Source organism: Apodemus sylvaticus, chromosome 18, assembly GCF_947179515.1.
Source record: "Apodemus sylvaticus chromosome 18, mApoSyl1.1, whole genome shotgun sequence".
NCBI lineage: Eukaryota > Metazoa > Chordata > Mammalia > Rodentia > Muridae > Apodemus > Apodemus sylvaticus.
In genome coordinates, this window is record NC_067489.1 from 57378447 (window position 1) to 57384994 (window position 6548).

The following is a 6548-nucleotide window of genomic DNA, read 5'->3' on the forward strand; positions in this document are numbered from 1 at the left end:
TCCTGAACATCTATGCTCCAAATGCAAGAGCACCCTTATTCATAAAAGTAACGTTACTAAAGCTCAAAGCACACATTGCACCTAACACAATGATTGTAGGTGACTTCAACACCCTATTCTCCTCAATGGACTGATCAGGAAAACAGAAACTAAACAGGGAGACTGTAAAACTAATTGAAGCTTTGGACCAATTGGATTTAACAGATATATATCTGTGTGTGTGTGTGTGTGTGTGTGTGTGAGAGAGAGAGAGAGAGAGAGAGAGAGAGAGAGAGAGAGAGAGAGAGAGAGAACTTTTCATACCAAAGCAAAAGAATATAACTTTACCTCATCACCTCATGGTGCCTTCTCAAAAATTGATCATATAGTTGGTCACAAGACAGACCTCAACAAATATAAGAAGATCAAAATAATCCCATGCCTCCTATCAGATCACTATGGAGTAAAAGTGGTATTTAATCACAACAAAACAACAGAAATCCCACATGCACATGGAAACTGAACAATACTCTACTCAATGATACCTTGGTCAAGGAAGAAATAGAGAAAAAAATCAAAGAAGTTTTAGAATTTAATGAAAACGAAGGTACAACATATCCAAATTTATGGGACACAATGAAAGCAGTGCTAAGAGGAAAACTCATAGATTTGAGTGCCTACAAAAAGAAATTGGGGAGAGAATACACTAGAAGCTTAATGGCACAACTGAAAGCCCTGGAAAAAAAAGAAGCTAATTCACCCATAAAGAGAAGAAGAGAGGAAATCATCAAACTCACTGAAATCAATCAAGTAGAAACTAAGAGAACCAAACAAAGAATCAACAAAACCAGGAGCTGAGTCTTTGAAAAAAAACAACAAGATAGGTAAACACTTAGCCAGAGTAGCCAAAGGGCACAGAGACAGTATCCAAATTAACAAAATGAGAAATTAAAAGGGAGATATAACAACAGAAACTGAGAGAATTCAAAAAAAAATATCAGATCCTACAACAAAAGCCTGTACTCAAAACAACTGGAGAATCTGGAGGAAATGGACAATTTCTTAGACAGATACCAAATACCAAAATTAAATTAGGATCAAATAGACCATCTAAACAGACCCATAACCCCTAAAGAAATAGAAGGGGCCATAGAAAGTCTTCCAACCAAAAAAAGCACAGGACCAGATGGTTTTAGTGCAGAATTCTATCACACTGTCAAAGAAGACTTAACACCAATACTCTTTAAACTATTCCACCAAATAGAATCAGAAGGAACACTACCCAACCTGTTTTACAAAGCCACAATTACGCTAATACCAAAACCACACAAAGATCCAACAAAGAAAGAATTTCAGGCCAATTTCCCTTATGAATATCAATGTGAAAATACTCAATAAAATTCTTGCACACCGAATCCAAGAACACATCAAAATGATTGTCCACCATGATCAAGTAGACTTCATCCAAGGGATGCAGGGACGGTTCAACATATGGAAATCCATCAATGCTATCCACTACATAAACAAACTCAAAGAAAAAAAACACATAATCATTTCATTAGATGCTGAAAAAGCATTTGACAAAATTCAGCATCCTTTCATGCTAAAAGTCTTGGAAAGAACAGGAATTCAAGCCCCATATCTAAACATAGTAAAAGCAATATACAGCAAACAGGTAGCAAACATCAAACTAAATGAAGAGAAACTTAAAGCAATCCCACTAAAATCAGGGACTAGACAAGGCTGCCCCCTTTCCATATCTTTTCAATATAGCTGTTGAAGTCCTAGATAGAGCAATTAGACAACATAAGGCAAACAGATCAATGGAATAGGATTGAAGACCCAGAAATGAACCCACACACCTATGGTCACTTGATCTTCGACAAAGGAGCTGAAAGCATCCAGTGGAAAAAGGAGAGTCTTATCAACAAATGGTGCTGTTTCAATTGGAGATCAGCATGCAGAAGAATGAGAATCGATCCATTCTTATCTTCTTGTACTAAGCTCAACTCCAAGTGGATCAAGGACCTCCACATAAAACCTGACACACTGAAACTAATAGAAAAGAAACTGGGGGAGACACTTGAGGACATGGGAACAAGGGGAATATTCCTGAATAGAACACCAATAGCTTATGGTCTAAGATCAAGAACTGACAAATGGGACCTCATAAAACTACAAAGTTTCTGTAAGGCAAAGGACACTATCAAAAGGACACAATGTCAACCAACAGATTGGGAAAGGATCTTCACCAACCCTAAATCTGACAGAGGGCTAATATCTAATATATACAAAGAACTCAAGAAGGTAGAACCCAGAGAACCAAATAACCACATTAAAAAGTGGGGTACCGAGCTAAACAAAGAATTTTCACAAAAGAACTTCGGAGGGCAGAGAAACACCTTAGGAAGTGTTCAACATCATTAATCATTAGGGAAATGCAAATCAAAACAACTCTTGAGATTTCACCTCACACCAGTCAGAATGACTAAGGTCAAAAACTCAGGAGACAGCAGGTTCTGGCAAGGATGTGGAGAAAGAGGAACACTCCTCCATTGCTGGTGGTATTGTAAGATGGTGCAACCACTTTGGAAATCAGTCTGGAGGTTCCTCAGAAAACTGAGCATGGCACTTCTGGAGGACCCTGCTATACCACTCCTGGGCATATACCCAGAGGATTCCCCAACATGTAATAAGGACACATGCTCCACTATGTTCATAGCAGCCCTATTTGTAGTAGCCAGAAGCTGGAAAGAACCCAGGTGTCCCTCAACGGAGGAATGGATACAAAAAATGTGGTATATTTACACAATGGAGTACTATTCAGCCATTAGAAACAATGAATTTATGAAATTCGTAGACAAATGGATGGAGCTGGAGAACATTATACTCAGTGACGTAACCCAGTATCAAAAGATCAATCATGGTATTCACTCACTGATAAGTGGATATTAACCTAGAAACTTGGAATAGCCAAAAAATAATCCACATATTAAATGATGTCCAAAAAGAACAGAGCAGAGACCCCTGGTTCTGGAAAGACTCAATGCAACAGTATAGGGAAATACCAGAACAGGGAAGTGGGAAGTAGCAGATGGTGGAACAGGGGGAGGGAAAATGGATTATAGGACATGCAGGGAGTGAGGACCCAGAAAAGGGGAAATCATTTGAAATGTAAATAAAGAATACATCGAATAAAAAAAAGGAGGTCAAAGGGATACAAATTGGAAAGGAAGAAATCAAACTATCCTTATTTGCAGATGATATGATAGTATAATAAGTGACCCTAAAAACGCTACCAAAGAACTAATACACCTGATAAACAACTCCAGAAAAGTGACTGGTTACAAAATCAACTCAAGCAAATCAGTAGCCTTTCTATACTCAAAAGACAAGCAGACTGAGAAAGAAATTAGGGAAATGACACCCTTCACAATAGCCACAAACAGCATAAAGTATCTTGGGGTGACTCTAAGCAAACATGTGAAGGACTTATATGACAAGAACTTCAGATCTCTGAAGAAGGAAACTGAAGAAGACCTCAGAAAATGGAAAAATCTTCCATGCTCATGGATTGGCAGGATTAATATATTTAAAATGGACATCTTGCCAAAAGCAATCTACAGATTCAATGCAATCCCCCTCAAAATCCCAACTCAGTTCTTCATAGAGTTAGGAAGAGCAATTCTCAAACTCATCTGGAATAACAAAAAACTCAGGATAGCTAAAACTATTCTCAACAGTAAAAGAACGTCTGGGGGAATCAGTATCCCAGACCTGAAACATTAATACAGAGCAATAGTGATAAAAACTGCATTGTATTGGTACAATGTCAGGCAAGTGAATCAATGGAATAGGATTGAAGACACAGAAATGAACCCACTCACCTATGGTCACTTGATCTTTGACAAAGGAGCTGAAAACATCCAGTGGAAAAAAGATAGCCTTTTCAACAAATGGTACTGGTTCAATTGGAGATCAGCATGCAGAAAAATGCGAAGTGATCCATTTTATCTCCTGGTACTAAGTTCAACTCCAAGTGGATCAAGGACCTCCATGTAAAACCAGACACACTGAAACTAATAGAAAAGAAACTGTGGAAGACCCTTGAGGACATGGGCACAGGGGAACATTTCCTGAACAGAACACCAATAGATTATGCTCTAAGATCAAGAATTGACAAATGGGACCTCAAAAAACTACAGTTTCTGTAAGGCAAAGGACACTGTCAAAAGGACAAAATGGCACCCAACAGATTGGGAAAGGATCTTCACCAACCCTAAATCTGACAGAGGGCTAATATCTAATATATACAAAGAACTCAAGAAGGTAGACCCTAGAGAACCAAATAACCCTATTAAAAAGTGTGGTACCAAGCTAAACAAAGAATTTTCACATGAAGAACTTCAGATGGCTGAGAAGCACCTTAAGAAATGTTCAACATTGTTAGTAATTAGGGAAATGCAAATCAAAACAACCCTGATATTTCACCTCACACCAGTCAGAATAGCTAAGGTTAAAAACTCAGGAGACAGCAGGTGTTGGGGAGGATGTGGAGAAAGAGGAACACTCCTCCACTGCTGGTGGGATTGCAAGATGGTACAACCACTTTAGAAATCAGTCTGGCGGTTCCTCAGAAATCTGGGCATGACACTTCTGGAGGGCCCTGGTATACCACTCCTGGGCATATACCCAGAGGATTCGCAGGCATGCAATAAGGACACATGCTCCACTATGTTCATAGCAGCCCTGTTTGTAATAGCCAGAAGCTGGAAAGAGCCCAGGTGTCCCTCAACAGAGGAATGGGTACAAAAAATGTGGTATATTTTCACAATGGAGTACTATTCAGCCATCATAAACAATGAATTCATGAAATTCTTAGGCAAATGGATGGAGCTGGAGTACATCATACTAAGTGAGGAGGCAACCCAGTATCAAAAGATCAATCATGGTATGCATTCAAGGATAAATGGATATTAGCCTAGAACCATGGAATACACAAGACATAATCCACATATTAAATGATGTCCAAGAGGAACAGGGGAGTGGCCCCTGATTCTGGAAAGACTTAGTGTAGCAGTATAGGGGAATACCAGAACAGGGAAGGGGGAAGGGGTGGATGGAGGAATAGGGGGAGGGAAGAGGGTTTATGGGACTTTTGGGGAGTGGAGAGCCAGAAAAGGGGAAATCACTTGAAATGTAAATAAAAAATATATCAAATAAAAAATTTTGACTGACAGAAGCAGTGGAAAAAAGAGGGGTTTTTCTTTTGTCACCTTTGATGACCATGACTCTGTGGATAAGACTGTTATTCAGAAATACCATAATGTGGCCACAACAGTGAAGTAAGAAAGGCCCTGTCAAAGCAAGAGAAGGCTAGTGCTTCATCCAGTCTAGGTCTTAATGGTTCTGGAAATTTTGGTGGTGTCTTTGGAGGCAGTTTTGGTGGCAATGACAATTTTGGTCGAGGAGGGTACTTCAGTGGTCATGGTGGCTTTGGTGGTGGCCATGGTGGTGGTGGATATGGCGGCAGCGGGAATGGCTATAATGGATTTGGCAATGGAGGTGCTTATGGAGAGGGTGTCCTTGCTTACTACGGAGGAAGCAGAGGCTATGGAAATGATTTCCTGGGTTATGGAAACCAGAGCAGTGGCTGTGGCAGGACTGGGAGCTATAACAGCTATAACAATGGAGGAAGTAGAGGCGGCTTTGGCAGTGATAGTTGAAGCAATTTTGGGGGTGGTGAAAGCTACAATGATTTTGGCAATTATAATAATCCATCCTTAAATTTTGGACCGATGAAGGGAGGAAACTTTACAGGCAGTAGCTCTGGCCCTAGTGGTGGTGGACACCAGTACTTTGATAAACTATGAAACCTAGGTGGCTATGGAGATTTCAGTAGCAGCAGTCATAGCTAGGGCAGTGGCAGGAGGTTCTGATTACATACAACAAGGAGACAAAGCTTAACAGGAGAGGCGAGCCAGAGAAGTGACAGGGAAGCTACAGGTTACAACAGATTTGTGAACTCAGCCAAGCACAGTGGTGGCCGGGACCAGCTGCTACAAAGAAGACATGGTTTAGACAATGCTCATGTGTGTGGGCAAAAACTCCAGGAGTGTATTTGTGACTAATTGTACAGCAGGTTATTTTAGTTTCTGTTCTGTGGAAAGTGTAAAGCATTCCAACAAAAGGTTTTACTGTAGACCTTTTTCACCCATGTTGTTGATTGCTAAACGTAATAGTGTATTAGGACATGTAGTCATTTTTTTCTAAACTTTGCTGACACATAGTCTCTTTCATGATTATGATACTTTCTTGCATTATCTGAAAGCAGCATTTGCCAATGGCAAATGTGGGAGTGAGTAGGTGGGTGGGGAAGCACTCTCATAGAAGCAGGGGAATAGTGGATGGAATAGGGGCTTTGCTGAGGGGAATCCAGGAAGGGGATAATATTTGAAATGTAAATAAATAGAATATACAATTAAAATATCTAAGACACATTTCACATACCAAATGATGCCCAAGGAGGAAGAATAAAGTATGAATACCCTTGTCTTCTTAGAATGGGG

At 39.9% G+C, this 6548-nt stretch overlaps 1 pseudogene; it reads left to right on the plus strand.

Annotated features, from left to right (window-relative positions):
• Window positions 1–397: 397 nt before the first annotated feature.
• LOC127668912 (heterogeneous nuclear ribonucleoprotein A1-like) lies at window positions 398–5918 on the plus strand (annotated as a pseudogene).
• Window positions 5919–6548: the final 630 nt, after the last annotated feature.